This window comes from Camelus bactrianus, chromosome 10 (genome assembly GCF_048773025.1).
Source record: "Camelus bactrianus isolate YW-2024 breed Bactrian camel chromosome 10, ASM4877302v1, whole genome shotgun sequence".
Classification (NCBI taxonomy): domain Eukaryota; kingdom Metazoa; phylum Chordata; class Mammalia; order Artiodactyla; family Camelidae; genus Camelus; species Camelus bactrianus.
The window spans coordinates 52,635,254-52,655,282 of NC_133548.1; the positions used below are offsets into that span (position 1 = coordinate 52,635,254).

At 46.8% G+C, this 20,029-nt stretch overlaps 1 protein-coding gene across 10 annotated transcripts in view; it reads right to left on the reverse strand.

Moving 5' to 3' along the window:
• TENM4 (teneurin transmembrane protein 4) overlaps positions 1-20,029 on the reverse strand; it is a 743,689-nt gene that overhangs the window by 517,084 nt on the left and 206,576 nt on the right. For 7 of the 10 annotated variants that reach the window (XR_012509759.1, XM_074372753.1, XM_074372745.1 and 4 more), the window contains exon 3: positions 16,924-17,059. The exons of the other annotated variants lie outside the window; for them this stretch is intronic. The gene's annotated coding sequence lies outside the window, so the exon portion shown is untranslated. The remainder of the gene's footprint in view (positions 1-16,923; positions 17,060-20,029) is intronic. 10 annotated transcript variants of the gene reach the window in all.

Consider the following 20,029-nt stretch of genomic DNA (forward strand, 5'->3'; position numbering starts at 1 on the left):
ATACACATATATACATATATACACAAAAAAATAATCCTCTCCAGCTCATCTGTGACCTGCGATTTGCAGGGTACCATCAACGGCCTAGCTCAAGGGGCAGCCCTCCCGAATTTCATTTCTGAACCCTGCATTTGGGCCCCATCTCAATTAAGATCAGTTAGAAGTCAATTTCACAGTGGTTGGTTTTATAAGATCCCCCCAAAATGATAAGCTGGAAACAGGCAATTGCTACTTTGGGGAGCAGAGCCTTTCTTCAGATGCTTTATTTATTTATTTTGATTGGATTTTAATTGGGTAAATAATGCTTATTTAATTTTTTTTTCTGATTCCAAAGACAGTATCTAGGCAGGAGGGAAAAACAGCTGTCCTTGGCCCTCACCAGACCTCAAACTCTAACAGTGATTTTTCTCTTTATCGGCTGTGAGGCTTAAACAAATACATTTCCCAAAGCTGACGAGCAATCATTTCCAAATGTAGAAAAACCCCAGAAAGGTGGAAAGAAAAGGCAAGAAAATCATCTAAAGTGTCACTACCCAGGGACAACCACTGTTAAGGGTTTTGTGTGTGTGTTTCCTTCCTGTGATTATTCTCTAATTGTTTTACATGGCTGAGATCACACTGCGTGTGACTTTATATTCTGCCTTTTGAACTCCACGGTATACCATAAGCATTTCCGTATGTCGTTAAAATCTCTGTAAACATCGTTTTTCTTTCTTTCTTTTTTTTAATGGAGGTACTGGGATTGAACCTAGGACCTCGTGCATGCTAAGCATGCATTCTACCACTGAGCTGTACCCTCCCCCTCTAAATATCATTTTTAATAGCTACAAAATATTCCATTCTATGAATGAACCCTAATTTACCTGGTCAATTCCCCAAAGTGGAGCTTTTAGTGGTTTCCAGTTTTTCACTCTTATAAATAAAACTGCAGGGAACACCCATGTGTATAAATTCTGGTCTGCATTTCACATTGTTTTCTTAGGACGGATTCCCAGAAGTAGAATTCCTGGGTCAAAGGACATAGACTAGGGGCTCTTGAACCTTACTGCCAAACTGCTTTTCTGACCAGCGGTCCCAATATCCGCTCCTCTGGCAGTATGTGAGGGCCCCTCCGTGCATGCAGGCAGCTCTGTCTGGTGCATTTTTTAAACCCTACACCCTGGGAAGGGATGTCGCCATTTGTCTGGGGCATGGCATCTGGGGAGGGCTTTAACTCCTCCGAGTCCCCTTTGGTGGCCCCAGGAAGGGTCAGTGGACTTGCATCCCCCTTGTCCCCTCCCCTTGTGTCTGGCTTCATGGCCTTTCATCTGGGGCACTGAGAGGGCTCTGTGTGCCTGTGTTCCCAGCAAGGCACCACGACACAGTAGGAGGCAGGGATGGGGGAGGCATTACTGATTCTCAGGTCATTTTTAGCACTTCTCAGCCATTTATCAGACTCAAGGTATCCTGTTTTCTCCCTCCTTAAGAATCACCACCATGTGTGTGAGAGGACTTTGCTGCACAAGTCTAATCGGAGTACTCAAAAGCATCCTCACACAGTGTTTTGGGGTCTGTTTTGGAGAGCACCAGAGAAATTTTCTTTCTGATTTGTACTATAGAGGTCATTGGTCATGCCCTGATTTGAGGTCAGTGCTGAATTTAAAGAAAAAAACAAAACATTTCAAAGGGGAAACCATGTGAGTCTTTCCACGAGCAGAATCAGAGAGCTCCAGCCAAAAGCCATGGGGGATATTTAATCATGAGAAAAACAGAAACACAAGAGGAGGGAGGGCTGCAAGAACAGAGCCACTGGCATCCAGGAAGGGCAGGTGTCAGCAGGGCAGGAGGTTATGCGCTCACCAGGAGAAGTAGGAAGAAAGGTTCTGAGTGCCTCCTGGGGAACTGGGGCTGTGGGAGGTGCATTCTCATAAACACTGTGGCAGCCAGGAAAGCCACAACTTCTACTTTTACTGATCAGGACACGGAGGCTGGAAGACGTCATGTGTCCCACCACAATCACACAGCTGGGAAGAGGCAGAGTGAGAATTCAACACAGGACAAGCTGAGGCCGGGTCCAAGGGTGTCCTACCGCAGTCACGCTTCTCAGACATTCATATGGATGAGATTCCACTGGGGGTCTTGTTAAAAAGCTGATTCTGCTGTGGAGAGGCCCGAGAGCCTGCATTTCCAACAAGCTCCCAAGTGATGCTGACACTGCTGGTCCAGGGACCACACTTGGAGTAGCAAGGGCCTCTCATGGTGGTTCTCAAACTTTAGTAAGCATCAGATCACCCAGAGAGCCCCTTAAAATGCAAGCTGCTGGGCCTTACCTCCGGAGTCTGTGACTCAGTCGGTCTGGGATGAGACCAGAGAGCTGGGTCCCAGGTGCTGCTGCTGCTGCGGGTCTGGGTATTACCTTCTGAGAATCCTGCCTAATGTTACAGCTCTACCGGGGGATAGGGGAGCAGTTCTCAGCCTGCTCAAATGCTGCTTTGGGGGCCTTTCTGTGTTCTAGAGAACATCACAGATCCTGGTTCTTGGGGCGTCTGGAATTGGGACTGCAAAGAGGAGCTGCTCGTGTCCTGAGACCCTCAGCGTTTGGCTGTGGCATTAGAAGGGACAGGGTGTGTGTGTGTGTTGGGATTGGTATGATGAGTCTCCAAAGGCCTTGTAATCACCCTCCAGAATCAAGCAGTGACAGAAGCCAGAGAGTTTCTGGAGCAGCTTGAAGACTCACTCACTTAAAAAAAAAAAAAAAAAAAGCCCACTTTGGAGTACATCAGTTATACTGTGTTGTCGAACAGAGCTTCCTGCTTGTTGGGTCTTGGAGTTTAATAAAAAAATATATATTATGACTCAGTCCAAACTTTACTAAAGTCCTTGGGGAATGTGAAATGAATCACTTTAAGCTCTTGTTATAAAACAAACAGTCTTTTCTTTCACAAGCCTGTATCTGCAGCAGCCTCATGGTGGAGGTGAAGGAAAGGGAAGACAGAGAAGACTCAGAGCAAGGGGTGAACTCTTGGCCCTGGGCCTTTCTTAAATAACAAGAGACTTCTGGGATAAAGGAAGGCAGACCCCAGAGAGGCTGCCTGAGGAAAAAGCCTTCTTTAATGGTGGGCCTACTCACTAAGAGTAGAGGTAGCTTGAGAAAGGAAGGCCTTGGAGGTCATCTCCTCCAGAAAGCCTTCCTTGATTTCTCCAGGTAGAAGGGCTCTCAATTGCATGGCCCATTATCTTTGCCTCTGAGCACAGAAGACCATCTCCTTGTATGCCAGCTGTTCATGGCCGTGATCTCTCTCCTACGGCACTGAATCTTTGGGCTGGCAGAACCCGCCCTGCATGAGGTGGTCCCCCAGTGCAGCAGGAGTCCTGTGACCCCGCGTGTCTGACTGGCTGACTGACGCTACAAACGTCCTCAGTCTCCACATGTGAAGGAGGAAGTAAGCCCAGGCTGCACTAACAAAATCCAAACTAGCAAGTGGGCCGGTGGGCGAATGTAAACAGGGCCTTCACCGGCACCAAACCTGTTCCTTCATGCTGAGTCCCAGCTGGGTGCCCTCCGTGGAGGCAGAAGGGAAGTCTGTGAACCCTGGCTCCCCTGCGCACAGGCTGGGGGACTTAGGGAAAGCTGCTTTACCTCTCTGTGCCTCAGTTTCTTTGTGTGAAAATCAGAGACAATGGCAGAATTGGTGTTGTGGTCTTGTTGAGAAGGTGAAATCAGATGACATGTGAAAAACACAGCGCACACAGCCCTTAAAAATAAAAAGAGACAAAGGAAAGGATCCAGTTACCAGAACAGGAGACCTGAAATTCAAGCAAGAATTTGAGAGCAGGGGAAGGGGTAAAGGCTTTATGTAATTTCAGACCCAAACCCTCAGGTTCATGCACAGAAAGCGTGTTTCTTCCTCCTGCGAAGAAAAGGACGACTGCAGAGAGGCCCGTGCATTTGGCTGGGTCTTCACAAGAGGACACAGAAGCTCCGTCCGCCCTGAGGGCTCCAACTCCGGCCCTCTGAGAAGGCACAGGCCAAGTCTTCCGCCTTGCTGGCACACGAGCCTGAGATTCCATGGCTCTCGTGCACCTCGACAGTGACCTGGTGGAACTTCACCAGGCTTCTCAGAGACCTAGACCCCTCCGAAGTGAGATACTATCACTCCACCTCAGAATCAGGTGGGCTACCACTGCCAAGCCCCCAACGAGGTATGCAGCACACAGTAGGCATTTCATAAATAAACACCTGTTAACTGAGTGTTTCCTGAATGGCCTCGATGACTCAGGGGTTAGAACAGCAGTCCTGCAGACCTTCCTGAGAGTTCGCACAGTTCTGGGCATGTGAACGTGCAAACCCCTCCGTTCGCGGCCAGAATTCGCACCAGGACCAGAGACGGGCATCCTGGTGGCACAAGGAGTAAATGTACTGGAGGTTCTTCCAGAAGTGTCTGCCACGCTCTGGGGAGAACCTGTTTTGGGTGTCTCAACTGTACCTATAATTCCATCCCTAAAGTCATTTAGCACATCTTTCCAAGTATTCAAAAATAAAACTCCTGCCTGATCGAGGCGATAAAAGGATTTTCAGAAAAAAAAAAATCTTCGAATACTATTTTTAAAAAACCACACACACCTTTCTCCCTTCTTCTCCATCTTCACCAGAGACCTCTGAGTTATGAAGTGCACTTAACACCATTAATTGCCATGGAAACTAAAGCATCTTCCGCTGAATATGGTCAACTTTCTCTGCAGAGAATTTTTTTTTCCCCTTTCAGCAGAGACTTTGAATAATGGGCTGTTTTTGTTCCTTTTGTGGGAAGACAAATTCCCCCTCCTCCACCCACTTCCTTTTGATGTGTTACTTCCCCCGGGCCACTCTCTGTGACAGCAGAAGCTGGTTACGGGGTTTCCAGAAGGCTGAGAAAGAGGAGTAATGCCCTTTGAATTCCAACTTTCTGAGGAGGCTACCTGTGGGATCCAGGTGTTCTCACCTGTTCTTCAGTAATGATTTGCTTGTCACCAATTTTATTCAGCATCATGAACAACCACCTTAGTAGCATCCACTGACAATTATTAACAATGCCATTTGTTTGAGTGCTTACAGTTGAGAATGTAGTTTATAATTGAGTACTTACTATCTGCAGGGACTAGCACATGTGCACTACATGTGCCTCACAAGGACCTTGTAGATATTAAGATTATCCCCATTTTACAGATGAGGAAACTGAGGCACAAAGAGATGAATCCATCTGCCCATAGGTGCAGAACTAATAAACACCCTAAGCAAGATTTGGACGTGGGTCCTTCTAGTTCCAAACCTAGTCCAAGCATTTTCTACCATGCTTCTAGTCCACCTTTTAAAAGAAGTAACGATATAATCCTCAGCCAGTAATAAAATCCTTAATAAATTGATTGACTTATTCATATTTATCAAGCCTCAAATCTATGCCAGGTACAGTACTGGGTCCTATTTCAAATTTATCTACTCGGCAAACTCAGCCATCTGAAACTCTTCAGAGAAACGAGAATGATACAAAACAGTCTCTGAGGCACCCAAACCTATCATAACATTCACACACTCGATTGACCTCAGAAATACTTTTTCACCTTCTTTACTTTCTCTATACACAGTGTAAATAAGCTGGTCATCTAAAACCAGAGATCTGGGTTTCAAGTCCAGATCCATCACTCTGTTGCTGTGCAGCTGGCCTGAGTCCTTTAAGCTTGTTTCCCATATCTAAGAGAGGAGGTGGTTTTGAAGATTCAATTAGAAAATGGATGTAAGGTGATGATTCCAGGAACTGATACCTAATAGTAATCACCAGTTATTGTGAGCAGTGGTTGTGGCATCATTCATTCACTACAGAAACACTTTCTACACATTGGTAAGTCCCAGCACTCTGCCTGTCTGTGCTCTGTACAAAGTTTCATCTGAGAAGATACCCAGAAAGTCAGTTATGAGGCCAATGAGATAATCCCTGTCCAGGCTAAGCAGGGCGCTAGGCACAGGGCAGACACATCAACGGTGTTGGCTCAGCCCACTGAAGCCTCTTCTCTGGCTACAGGGACATTGTTTTTGTTGGAGCCGAGGGTACAAGGTAGGAAGTGGCAGAGCTAGGATTTGAACACACAAATCTGGGGGCTTACAGTCCTGCACCTGGGAGCAATTAGATTGGAGACATTTGTCCTGAATGGAGAATAGAGCCACACATTCCCAGGCCCTGAGCCCAGCACCCTCCGGTCCTACACTCCTTTTTTGCATCTTTCAGAAGTCCTGCCGTAACTTTCGCCCTTCTAATTGAGAGTGGCTGGTTTCTAGGCATTACAGAAAGGAGTGGTCCTAGGAAAAATCACCTTCTATCAATTCAACATCAGACGCAATTCTGTTTCTTAATGACATTTCTGATCATTATGCCATGCTTCTAATTGAAAATGAATAATTGAAACTCTAATTATTACAGCAGTCAATAGAAAGCAAGTCTAGACAACAACTTGCTAGGCAAAAGCTTTAATTCTCAATCGCTTTTAAAATGTAGTCGGTGTCTGGTTGTTCAATTATTTAACGAGCATGCATTTCTTTGGGCTATATCCTGGGAAGAAGTTTAAAAATATAAGGACCCAGTGGTGGTTTTTGACAAGCTGTAAGTGTTGGACTTCTGGTTCTGGCAATACGGTAGCCTGAATTTACGGGATCTCCCTTCCTACCAGAGCTATATAGAAATGCAGAACAAAACAAAATGGGGGGAAAAAAAAGGAACATTTAACCAGAGGATTGTAGCTGTGGTCTATTAGACACACGCATAAATTTTAACAGCTGAAAGCTGAGGTTTGAACATCCACGTGGGGGGAAAAAGATGTGGACCTGTACACTGAGGCCCACATGAGGCAGGGGGTTAGAGCAGAGGCCCTGAAACCCCTGCATAAGGTCAGGAACTTGGAGGAGTCTCCTCCATCCAAGTACGAGATCTCTGCCCATCGAGCTGTATAGCGCAGGCCAAGAAGCTTGGTTTTGCTCAGGGCTTTGGAGATTATATATATCTATATATAATGACCCCAGGATATAGAAAAAACTCAGGCCCGTGGCACACGCAAGTATGAAATCTAAATCTGCACCACCTATGGGTTACTAGAATCCTAAACCAAGAAATTAATGTAAAAACTGGCCCAGGGCCAGTGGAACCTCTGTGGTGCTTGGTTAAATCCAGCACAGAATAGCTCTATCGACTCTGTAAGGACACTTCCATGACCTTGAGTGCAAGAAAATCCCATTGGAAAAAATAAAACAAGAACAAGAACAAAACATCACCTGAAGACGAGCTTACCAAAAAAATTCACAAATCACCCAAGAAAAGACTTCATCAGCAGGCACAATAAAGGAGGCTTACCACCCCTGAAATACTAAATAATCTGAGAGATAATGAATGTATTTTAGTGGCTAAAAAGATAAATGAAAGGATAACAGTCACATTAAAAGACCAAGACAGAGCAGGGAGGGTATAGCTCAGTGGTAAAGTGCATGCTTAGCATGCACAAGGTCCTAGGTTCAATCCCCAGCACCTCTATTAAAATAAATAAGTATAAATATACCACATCTTCTTTATCCAGTCATCTGTTGATGGACATTTAGGTTGTTTCCACATCTTGGCTATTGTAAATACTGCTGCTATGAACATTGGGGTGCATGTATTTTTTTGAATTATATTTTTTCTCCGGGTATATGTCCAGGAGTGGGATTGCTAGATTATATAGTAAGTCTATTTCCAGTGTTTTAAGGAACCTCCATACTGTTGTCCATAGTGGCTGAACCAAGTTACATTCCCACCAACAGTGTAGAAGGGTTCCTTTATCTCCACACCCTCTCCAGCATTTGTCATTTGTAGACTTTGTAATAATATACAATGGAATACTACTGAGCCATAAAAAATAATAAAATAATACCATTTGCAGCAGCATGGATAGACCTGGAGATCGTCTTTGTAAATGAAGTAAGCCAGAAAAAGAAAGAAAAATGCCATATGATATCACTTATATGTGGAATCTAAAAAAAAAAAGGACGCAAATGAACTATTTATTTTTTGTAACTTAGATTATTGATTTCTTGAAAAAACAAGTAAATAAATAAACCTAATTACCTCTCCCAAAGCAAAGACAAAAACAAAAATAAATAAAATATGTATTTTTGAAAAAGAACAAGACACTATGAAAAAATAAAGGCAGGTGTGAAAAAGAACGAAATAAAACTTGTGAAATGAAAAAAAATAACCCCACAGTCATCATGACTAAAATTCACAGGCTGAATAAAACACCTGATTAAGTACAGGTCAAGAGAGATATCGAGAACTCAGATAGGTCTGAGGAAATTCCCTGTAGCGTAGCACAGGGAGATAGACGGAAAATATGACAGATCTGTTCAAACAAAGGAGGGGAGAATTGGAAAATCCAACACACATCTAATGGAAATTTCAAAAGGAGACACTGGGGGAGAGGAATTATTTGAAGTGATAAGAGAAGAGAATGTTCCAAAACTGATGAATGACAGACATGAAACTATGGAATAGTGAAGGCAAAGAACAAAATTTAAAAAATTCCAAGTGTTAGTTTCTTGTAGTTCTTTCAAAGGGACAAATCTCTGGCAAACTGAAGAATTAAGAAATAAGAAGAGTCCATGGATTAAAAGAAATGTAAGACTTGGCAATCATCCCTGGGAAGACTGGGGCTCTGTTCTCTAGCATGTCAGAACAGAAAACGAGGGCAACCACTAAGCACTGTGAACTCTAGCGAGTCCGAGACTGCATTACTGCTCCTCATTCTTCACCCCTCACCTCATGCCCTTTGCTCTAAACTTTCCAGGACCTCCCATTAAACGTGGAGGGAAGAATGTGCCCCAGCTATACTGCTAGTCCAAGGGCAATGAGAGACTCAGAGAGCAGATGTGGATCCAATCTACAAATTGGGGTCAAACCCAGCTGAACCAAGGTTAGTTCAGCTGACGCCCAACTGACCCCTCTCCCCGAGAGCGGGAATAGATGATCATTTTTAGCCCCCGAATTGTCCAGTGGCTTGTCCATGCAACATGATGGTGGCAACAGTTGCCTAATACATATAACATCTCAAAAGACTTCGCAACTCGGTTGTAGGCATTGTAGCACCTTTTTACAGTTAAGGAAACACAAAGGCTCCAAGAATCGAGAAGTAACGCAACTTGCCCTGTGTCACACAAGAGCAGGTTCAAGCGCTGAAGTCTACTCTGTCTGTACAGCCCCAACTCTTAGCTTCTCTACCAAACTGCTTCTCAACATGTGTTTGCATGGACAAATGGATAAATGAACAGACAGATGAATAACATTCCACGTACGGGAGCCAAAAACACCCACTCAGGGCCTGACCACCTTAAGGCCAGGACAAACTCATCAATGTACCCAAAGAAGCTCATTTTCCTTTTATGAGGTGTTTGCTGCACAAAGAGCTTGCCCAGGAAATGAGTCCTCTTCATGCCAGGGGAAAAAAGAAACTGCCCTGGAGTGGAAGATAACCACAGCCTGTCAGGCTCCTGGTGTGCTGATGGTCTTCGTGGTCCAGCAGATGGTGTCAAGGATGTGACCTCCAGAGGTTCACAATAGGCAGTTGACGAAGGCCTCATCTGCATGGGCAGCACGGACGCCCACAGCTGATCCGTGTCTTAGAGCGTGGTACTCAGCAGCTGCGGTAGCACGGGGTGACTGGTGGAGCTCCCCTTCTGAACCGCTGGGAGGCTAAATAATTAACTGCCTTGGGGTGGGAATAGGCAGACCCTTCTGAGAGGCTACAGAGGGTCCCTGTTCAAGTGGCAACGGATGAATGTCTTTAGATCCACATCCCTCCCTGAGATTTGCCATCTCAAAAGAAACGGAAACAAAATCAATGATAAAACTTAAAAAGCTGGAGATCTGGATCCTGCTTTTGATTTCACAAAATAGTTTAAAAATTATTTCTGGTCCAGTAGAAAAAAAATAGACAAAGGATAGGAACAGTCTATTCAGAGAAGAACAAATACAAAGAGCTAACAAACATATGAAAAGATGTTTGGCTGTACTGATAATTAGAGAAATGCAGATCAAAACAACAATGAAATGCCACTTTTTCCCCAAGCAGGCTGACAAAAATGGGAAAAGCTTGATAATTTCCCATGTCTGCCCCTCAAGAAGGGACGTTCTCACATACTATTGTGGAATGTTTTGTGGGACACCTTGGCAACATCCTTCAACATTTAGCTACACACCTCTTAGCCGGTCAGTTCTCTTACTGGGAACTTACTCTCCAGTTACATGCATCTCCCCAGATATGTCAAGACAGGCATATAAGGAATTCACTGAGAAGTTATTTGGAATAGCAAAAATCTAGAAATACTTAAGTGTCCAATGACAGAAGATGAGGTTAACTGTACACAGGACATTGACACAATGGAAGAATATGCAGCGATTAACAAGGCTGAGTTAGTCCTGTAGGGACTGAAACTGGAACATCTAGATGTGTCGTCAAGGGAAAAGTACGAGGTGCAGAACGGTGCAGAGAAAAACCTCTGGGGAGTAAATAAAATGTGGGTCTACGTGTTTCTTTCCTGAAAGGATAACAACAAACTCGTATACAGTAGTCACCTTTGGAGAGGGGCAGCTGGGAACCTGAGATGAGTTGTGTGCTTTGTTCTATCTTTCTGTGCATTACACTTTCTGACCGTGCTCGTCTATTTTTTTTTTTTAACTTAACAGGAGTTATCTGGGCAGTGAGATTAAAGGCCTTTTTTGTTTTCCTTACCCTCACACACATTAAAAATCTAGTAAATGTTATAACTTACTATTATATGATGTGTTAATTCTAATGTACTCAAATGCCAGGGGAGTGAAACAGCTGAGGCTGGGAGTCCCCCAGGCAAGTGGAGGAGCCTGGTGGACGGGGAAGGACACGGCAGGAGAGACCGAGCCCTGGGAGTGGGTTTTCCTGGAGAGCCCGAGTTGTTCTCTCCGGGGCGTGGGAGGTGGAAAGGAGACAGTGCATATCAGAGGACGGCAGATGCTTCCTCCTGCAGCCTTCTCATCCACGAAGGGGACAGAAGAAAGTCTCACAGTGCTGCCGGGCATAGCGTGCCTTCCAGGCAACAGGGAGAGGAGGGGGCCCAGGGCGACCATGGGAAGAGCCCAGGAGAGGGCCCCCTGGGTCCAGGAGCATGCGTAGCAGCCCTGCAGGTGCCAGGAAAGTTCAGGAAGCCACTGAGGAGGGGAGGGCATGGTGCAAATCCTCCTGCAGTTAGGTGGGGTGAGGAGGAAACATAAAGGTACCTGCTGTTATTCCGTCTCAAGTGTCCACAATTACGTTCCCACCGGTCTCTAAACTGAAGCACAGGAAGTGCCTCTGTCTCCTTTACCCCTTGGCACCCAGCACAGCACCGGGTGCACAGTAGGACCGGTTTGTGGAACGAACAGGATGCTGACACCTCCGCTCAGTCTGGCCCCTCATTTTCCTGACACCTTGTTAGCATCTCGCAGAGATCCCCGCACCGCAAGTCTGCAGCCGGGAATCCTTTAGAGCTTGGGCTCTGTTGCCGGGAGTTACTTATCCATGCAAAGAAGTTCAAAGAACTCTAGGAAAGGCTGACCTATTTCATTAGTTAGGCGATATCTAAACAAAAGATTCATTTGACTCTATTGGATCAAATGTAAAAATAAAATTAAAATGAATTAAAAACGACAGTGTACAGCTCCTTACAAAAGCACCTTTGATGCACATTCAGCACACTGAACAGCTGCAGTCAGGGAAGGCAATGAGGTTTCAATTATCCCAGCTACTGGTGGAAAGAGATAACGTGGATAAAAGAAATCCACAGATAATCAAAATTAAAAACCCTTTATTCTTTCTCTCCATTCAAAGTTGTCCCTAACACGCTCTTGTGAAGACTTAGAAGGAACACTCAGATTTGTTGCATTATCTTTTCTGTCCCTTTTTTCTGTCCAGGTGGAGATGTTGACGAGATAAGGGACACAAATGGTCTGCAGTGAGAACCTACCGTGCATCAGGCTGGGGCTGGGCTAGGTTCTCTGTTTGCCCCTCCAGCTCCTTTCCCTGCTTTTCCGTACCTTGCTCTTTGCCCCAGGAGGCTGGCCTTTGTGGGTATTATCACCAACATTCCTTTCCCTCTGCTTCTGGCTGGATTCAGCCAATGGGAGGCACCAAGGAGAGAGAGGGGTATTCACCCCACCCTCGCTGCCCTGCTAGGCTGTGAGCTAGCAGGGGCTTCTTTCCTCTTTCGAAGGCCCTGGCTCCTGTCCAGCTCAGATAACTGCTCCCTCCCATTCCCTTGTAGGACTAGGGGTGCTAATGGTTCCCCACTGTTGCTAATCCTGGGGTGCTGCACCCTCCCTTATTGGTTTCCTGAAACCTTGACCTTCATGAAACTTTCCTCAGTCACCCCACATGAGTGTGCCATCCAGTCCCTGCATTAACCACTTACTGTCTCATATAGAGTCCCCATTTCTGAGAGGAAAGAGAACCTCAAAGAGGATGGCTGATCTGCCTGTGGTCACAACCTCTAGGGAGTGGCAGAACCAGAATCCCCAGCCCAGAGCATCTTTGAGATCTGACAGCTTGATCATACTGCAGAGAAACCAAAGTAATCAGTGAGAATTTGCAAAACGGTACCAACAGCAAGAGAACCGTTGGAAACTTTCATCTCAGCGTTGAAGGGATGAGAAGGCTGGGTCTTAAAGACTGTCCATGACAGATGTGTCTGGATCCTGTAGGAATCCTTCCTTTTACCAATTACTTGGATTCCCACTCCTAAAGGTCATGTTCCTGGACTCCGAGCCTGACACTGGCCACATTCAGATTTTATGAGTTCTTCTGGGCTGTCAGACTGATCAGCCCAGTGAGAGTGGGAGGGAGGGAGGCAGAAGCTTAGTTAAGTAATTAATCAGTCCTCTGTGTCTTCACTAATTCATCTGCCTGGTCACTCCAGTTAATAAGGGACTGTTCTCTCCCAGGTCCTGTGAGTTGCTCAGATGGACAAGACATGGCAGAACATCCAGACTCTATCAGGTGACTGTCATACACAGTGGGAAGAGATCTGTACAGGATGTGGCTTGAGCACCATAGAGGGCACCTCACCTGGCTGGGATCACAGGCAGAGGCTTCCTGGAGAAAGCATCCCAAGTTGCATTTTAAAGGATGAGTATGAGTTTGCTTGGTGGGGGGTATGGGAGGCCAGGCAGGGAGGGAGGGCAGGGGAGGGAGCTGAGCCAAGGATGAGTGCTAGGGAGTGCAAGTTCAGCACTTCCAAGCATCCGGGTGGAAGGAGGTGGGCTGAAAAGGCACAGGAGGACCAGTCAGGGTGGGCAGTGCCCTGTGTACTAAGGAACTAACCTGGGTTATACGACTAGGGTTCAGTGTCGAGGCCAGCCTAGCAGTCTCAAGAATGGGATGGTATCTCCCCCAAGGGCTGCTCTACCTTCTTAAAGAACTTATTTTAAAAAGCTTTCAAACCTGGTCAGAAGTAAAGAGAAGACTCCAGTGAACCCCTGCAGATCCCCTACTCAGGGTGGTGTTCTGTAATCTCCTCCAGTCCCAGGTCAGGACTGGACCGAGGGCCTGAAGCTCACCTGGCCTGCAGGTGCAGAGGTCCTCAGCTAGAAGGATAGGGCAGTGGGAGGCGTCAGCAGCCGGCCAGCGGAACACCAGTCAGAGGGGCTCGCTGAAGCCTGACTGCAAAATGACAGCAAAGACTGAGCCCCTGGCTTCTGTTCCCCTGCACCTTAGAAGGGTAGAGGGCCGGAGGTGCAGAGCTACTGAAATAAAAGTAATACACAGGAAAGAGCTGACACCTGTCTTTGGCACATGGGCTGCCAAACCTCCCCACGAAGCTTCCAGAGTGAAAGAGAATATACAGGTGACCAGAGCAGGTCACACAGAATCTCCACCTGCCCCATCATCGAGGCCACTGAGTGAGCTGTTCAGAAGGGAAAATTTCAAACGGAACTGGAGGCCAGAGAGGATCCCAATTCCACAAATGCTATCATTAAGAATCATCACAGATAATGTGGTTTTAATTAGAAGGGTTGAGATACTGGCACGTGTTCAAGCAGCTTGTCATCTGAGAATCGGCCAGCATGGTGGGTGCACGCAGCTCATGGAATGTGAGGCTGCTCAGGGGGAGTAGTTCAAGCCTTTTTCCTGCATCCCCTGGGTGGGGAGGGGCCTCTCCACTCACGGTACAGACTGAGTGGGCGGGAAATTCCTTACATGAGTGAGGAGAGGGAGAGAGGTTTGCTGGCTTGGCATGTGCCGAGGGAGAAAGGGTTTTGAGGTCAAACAGGCCTCTATTTGATACTGATGGCGAGACCTTGGATAAGATGTGTAACCTTTCTGAGCCTTGGTTTCCTTATGCATCAGAAGGAGATCCCTACTCACCGCAGGGCTATTCCAAGGATTCAATTAATTAACGTACCTCAACGCCGGTACAAGTGACCTGGTTCAAACCGGATGCCCAGAAAGCATTTACCATTTACTTCCTTTTCCTGCCTCCCCAAGCTCGCAGGCAGCCGGGACAGATCCAAGCCCACGTCTTTGTGAAGCCAAAGGAAAACCCCCTTCAACAACTCAGCACAATTTCTCATCCTCCACCGGCGATGACCCGGGCAGGGCTTTATTTCACAGGGGTCAGGTTTGCAGTCAGCAAAAGTGGCCTGGACTTGTAAAACACCAATTTCCAAATGTGAGACAGATCCCTGCCTGCATGTCTAAATCCTATCAGCCTTCTGCACTGGGAAATCTTTACTAGTGGTGACTCCGTTAAATACTAATAGATGGCCGGTAATAGATGGCCTGGCTTCCGAGCACATCACATAATCCTCGTTGGCTAACGGAGCCTGGGGCTTAGGAGGATGTGGTTATTCCAACCCTGGAGGCTCAGGGAACCCGCTTGCCATTGTAAACAAGTGCCTACCCCATTGTCTCCTTAGCCCCCTAGAATGATGTCTGTCCCTTACTCGTGTGCCCTCCACCTCTCTAGGCAGACAAATCATCTTCAGGCTAGTCTGTATCTAACAAAGCACTTCACTTTTACAATACCTGGTAATTATCTTATCTAGCTTTTATGAGAACCTTACAAAAATTGATATTATTATCCCCATTTTACAGGAGCATAGATGGAGGCTGCAGAAAGTGTATGGTTTCCTGAAGGTCACAGAATCAGGAAATTCATGGACTCCAGATCTTCCTGTTTCTAACCAGAGAACCCCTCAAGGGCAGGAAACATGACTGACCTCCTTGTGACCCAGCAGGCAGCTGAGCACCTCACACAGCAGACACAAGCTTGTGGAATCCCTGATCCACTGTTTGTTTGCCTTAATTCAGCTCCCTTCCCCCTCCCCAGATAGCTCACCGCCTGGTGCCTCTCCAGGCTCTGCAAGGCTGCCCATCCTGAGACCCCTGCTCCTGACACAGATGGGCCTGAGGCTCTTCTTGGCATCCAACCCCAGATAATGCCCCATCCCCCATGAGCCATCCCATTCCTTTCCCCAGAAACTCCTTGATCAAAGAGACCACTGGGCTATGAAAACGATGTTTGTGGAGGCTGGCTTTTCTTCTTGGAAGCAGAGAAAAAGAAAAGCGAGAAAATGGAGCTGCACTGAGAGGCCAGCCCAGTCAGCACAGAATCACCTGGGCTCTGGTGGCTCTAACCGAATGACAATTCGCCATGAGGCACGGGGCCAGTGTTCTCGACACGTGTGGAGAGGGAGGCTGCCTGGTGGGTACCTTCTGACCTGAGTCATGCAGACTGGACCTCATGCACAGGAAATCCCTGGGGCAATGCCTCCACCTCCACCCATGCCCTCACCCCAGCACCTTCCCACCCCGCGTCAGAGCAAATGCAGTACCTGGCCTTGGACCTGGGCTTCCATGAGCTCCTGTGAGGTGACCTAGCAGAGCTGCCTTCGTGTTTCTGGGGTGGGGGAAAGCTGTAGAATTCGACCCCACAAACCTGCAGCAAGCCCTGTAGCAGGTCTGTGGAGCAGGCACTAATTAGGCACCAGCTGTGTTCCTGGCCCTGTCCCTGTATATTTCTTTATTAATGCTCACTACCATCCCATGAAGTGCTACAGGGAACGGGGCCGGGTTTGTTCCTGGGGTGATGAAAATGTCCTAAAATTGACTGTGGTGATGGTTCCACAGCTCGGTGAATCTACTAAAAGCTGCTGAATGGTACATGATATACTCCGTGAATTATATTTCAATAAAGCTGTTATCCGGGGGAAAAAAAAAAGAAGAAAGGAAAAGAAAAGATGTATCACTAAGAGGATCTGATTTGAATCCGTATTTTCTGACTCAAGGTCTGAATCTCTAACTAAATAAAATGCAGTTCCTGCTCTCAGGTTTATTTTTTAATAGGGAAGAGAAGAAAAGTACTCAAATTATTCAAAATGTTCGATGGAACAGGGTAAGTGCTCTGCAGGAGATTTAAGCAGCTCGCTCAGATCAGGGATTCGAGGTTTTCTAAGTTGCGCTGGGAATGCAAACTTTCTGTCCCAGCGTCCCCACTAGTATACACATCCGGTTACGCATCCAGTTCTGAAACAGGGGGCAAATCAAGGTGACACAACCCTAACACAGTTACAGTGGCATTTAATACGCCAGATTCTTTTCTAAAGGCTTCAGACGTAAAAACTGATTTATCCCCCCACAACCCTGTGAGGCAGGAGCTATATTCCCATTTAGACCTGAGGGTCAGAGAAATGATGACACTTGCCTGAGGTCATACAGCGAGGAAGTGGCAGAGTGCCAGCCCTGGTTTTCTGGTTTGAGTTAATACGCACACCCTCTACACTGTGTGGCTGACGGGCTCCCTCACACTCTGTCTGATCTCTCCTGAGATCTAAGTTCTGTGCCACTGCTGGGGTGGAGTCACCCTAGTGGTGAGTGTTAACTCACGGTAAGGAGTGTGAAGGATGAATGAAATGCAGTCCTTCAGACACAGCACAGGAAAAGAAGGGCCCTGGGTTCTCAGTGCTCCTCTGCCATTAAGTCCTGTTGTTTCTTGCTTCTATCTGGGCCTCAGGTTCATCCTCTGCAAAATAAAGGGGTTGGAGAGGTGATCTTTAAGCTGCCTTTTTGCCCTAAAACTCTAGGATTCTGCATCTAAGACCTGGATCCCACTCAATTTGCTGTCTCGGGGCTGCACTCTGGCCATGAGTCCTGGATGTCTGCTGGCCTTAGTGATTCTCAGCATCCAAGAAGGCCTCCTGACCACGTAGAGTTGGGGTAATGCTCCCTAGGAACCTTGCTATTTCCTGACTCCAACTCCACTCTGGCCCTGCCTATGCAGGAAACGGCCACTCCCTCCTTAATATCACTAGTTGTGTGTCCAGTGTCCAGCCCATGGTGGTTGCCAAACTGTGAATGAATGAATGAAGAAATGAGTGAATGAGTGCATGCCTGCTTGTAACAAACCCTTATCACAAAGCTGTCATGACAGCTTACACTTCTGTCTTTTTCAAAGAGCTATGATTTCACCAATGCCTAGGGCTCCTGTGCTAGGCTCTGCTCTGGACATATTCAGGATAAAATAATTGGGATTAAATGTTCTAAAGGGCCCAGTAGCACAAAATATACGACTCTGGAGCTGACTTGGGAAATCTGGTGAAGCTGTAGGACACGTATGGCTGACATTGACAAGCCTGGAAAGGGGAGACAGAGTACTGTGCACACAGCAAGGGTCATGGGAGTTTGAGACCCTGGGCCACCAAGAGCACCTAGAGGAGGGGCCAGGACTGTTCAAGTCCCTCTGGGCCAGGCCTTGGGTGGGTTCAGACTCAGAGGTGATTTAAACCATTCACTTTTGCATCTGGCATCCTCTAGACCAGCAGTGTCCAACAGCACTTTCTGCAGAGATACCATTTGTTATGCACTTGTGCTGCCCAATACATGTAGACTTAAACACCTGAGATGTGGCTCATGTAACCCAGTCACTGCATTTCTTATTTATTTTAACTAGTTTAAATTAACATAGTCCACATGGCTAGTGCCTAGCACATTGGACGCCACAGGTCTGGACCTTTAATACATAATTCACTTTGAGATCACACATTTCTGACCCCATGCCGTATACCAGGCTGGGCACACGAGGACTGCTTGCAGCTATGTTTTCAAGCCTGGCTTTGTCCTGATCCCATCTCTGGCTCTGGTAGTCAGTTCTGCCTCTGATATGCTATGTTGGGACTCGGAGCCTCAGGCTCCTCTTCTTGCAACTTCACAGGGTAATTGGGGAAAAAGAGGAGAACATGTGTGACAATTATCTGCACATAAGGGGCACTCAAGAAGCACTGGTGGCCTCCTCTGTCCCCCTCCTCCACCCAGCTCCTCACCCCTACTCTTTACTCCGGTGGGCCCCATGATCTGTTGGAATTCAAGTACTCTCAACCATCTGATGGTTCCTCCAGATTCCAACCTGCCTTTTCTCTCTTGTGTGGCTTGGGTCTGAGCCTTCAGCCCATCCTCAGCTCCACCTGAGCCCCACACCAGCGATGGCTGAGAACACTCTTCCACTGGGTCTGGGGGCCAGGCTGGGAATACACAGAGAGAGAACGAGAGAGCTGTGGGTGCAGTAGGATATGGTAGCCTACACATTTTTTTGGATTTTTTTTTCCTTAAGGAGGAGGGATGTTATGGGTGTGGGGAAGAAACTGTTTAAAAAGCACAGATCTTGACAAAACAAAGCCAGTGCCTACTTCCTCCACAGTCTCTCAAATTTCTTCCCCGACCCCCAGAGACAAATCCTGGGGCAGGCCTCCGAGTCCCTCCAAAGAAAGACATTATGCTGCCAACATTTGGTTTCTTATAACCTCTGGATGGATGAAAGCAAGTCATGTGCATGGTCCATGGAGACTCCAAAGGGGCCTGTGAGAAACATGAGACCACAGTCCAGTGAGGGTATTCTTTATATTTTTAAGAAAAATTGCCTTTAGGATAGATGACTTTTTCTTGAGGCAGAGACGCATGATGGAGGAAAAGCCTCACAGCTAGGAATCTGAAATTCCCAAGGTTTGGAAGGCCCAGAGGTTCCAGGTACCAGGGGCTTGCCTCCTCTTGCACACGATGGGTCCCAGCTCTGCAATCTATCATGGAAAGTCTTGGGGGCTCAGTTTTCTCACCCAGAAAATGGAGCCATAATGATGCCTGCCTCACGGGGCTGTTGAGAGAGACCCCAGAGAGACTGAGACTTTGCTTTGAAAACTACCAACCAGAAATTGACACAACATTGTAAACTGACTATACGTCAATTAAAAACAAAAACTACCAGATTCTACAAAAAACATCTGGCTCAGGGCAGAGAGCCCCCCAGGAAGTGGACCCCAATCCTGATAATTAAATTACCACTACCCCTGGCTGGAACTGAAAACAAATTTTCTAAGTGTAAACCTCTCCTTCCACTCATTTTGCCCAGCGCTTTGAAGATCAGTCTCTTTCCTACCCCCACCTCCCCGCTACAGCAAGAAGAGATGCTTTGGAAATGAGACCTCAAGATGTAACCCTGAAAACAATCTTAAAAGGAACATATGACACTGCGAGCGGTCGAACTGCTTGGCGAAGCAGTGTGGAGTATTAGGTTTAAAGAGAAGGAGAGATTTAGATTCAAATCTCAGCTGAGTCCTAGGCTGGCTGTGTGATCTTGGCCAAGTTACTTAACATCTCTGAGTCCTTGAAATAGCTTAGCTGTAAAATAGGGATCATGATGGCTACATGGAAGGGTATTTTTGAGGGATACCTGGGGGTGAGGTGACACATAAAGGTGACTAATATAGGAGGCGCTTAATATTCACTGAATTGAGATGAACTGAATCAGTGCACACTGTTTTCACCTCCCTGCCTCCATCCAGCACCTCTGGTGAAAGCTCAGCTTTTCTAGCTCTCCCTGCCCCGCCCGCCCAGCGCGACATTCTTTTCCAATGGACTCAGTGGTGAGAGGAAGATGGAAAGCATTTGGCCAGAGCGCCGCCCTCATTAACTCCCTTGTCTCTCCATCTGTTATCTATCAGGA